Below are 804 nucleotides of genomic sequence, written 5' to 3'. Positions count from 1 at the left end.
CGGTGGTGGAGGTGATGCGATGGCGGTGCCGTCGCTGGCGCTGATGTTAGAGGAGACAGGGTTGGTAATGGCGATGACTGATGGTGGTGGTGGTGGTAGAGGTGGACTTGGTGGTGGCGATAACGATGGTGGTGGTGACAGAAGCGTTGATCACGTGTTATTGATGATGGTGGTGGTGATAATGACTCTGGTTTGGAGTGTCACGGAGATGGTAACTTTAGTGTTGCCGTTAAGGGGCCACTTATGGCAATGGTGATGAAGATGGCAATGATAGTGGTGGTGGTGGTGGTGGTGGTGATGGTAGTATCGAAGACGTGAAGTGGAGGTAGTGGTGCTATGTCGGTAGTAGGAGTTCAGGTCCTTAGGATTAAACCAGTAGTTGTAACGTTATTGGTCGTAGTAGAAGTGGAAGTGATGCTAATAGATGTGATGGTAGCAACGGCAGGAAACACAGATCTCCCCCTACTTCAAGCCGGAATCAGCCCTAACGTCTGGGAAACAGAAGCCGGATCTATTTTAAAAAGGGGGCGCCAGTATTTTCTTAACGAAACACTAACGAAACACTTTGAAACTTGGGACACTGGTAGAATGTGTCATATAAAACATCTTTTACTCTTAATCTTCTTAACAAAAAAAAACGGAATTCGCAAGTTATTCCATGTTAAAGTTGTCGTATTTCTGTAATTTCAACCAATCACTGACGTCTATTCAGCTCAATAGAGTTACTGCTGGGCGGTCATAAAAATATTATTCCCTGTGACATATTTCATCCGGTTTAATCGTAATTTATACGCATATATTGTT

The sequence above is a fragment of the Octopus bimaculoides genome, chromosome 6 (genome assembly GCF_001194135.2).
Source record: "Octopus bimaculoides isolate UCB-OBI-ISO-001 chromosome 6, ASM119413v2, whole genome shotgun sequence".
Lineage (NCBI taxonomy): Eukaryota > Metazoa > Mollusca > Cephalopoda > Octopoda > Octopodidae > Octopus > Octopus bimaculoides.
This window is presented reverse-complemented; position numbering follows the sequence as displayed.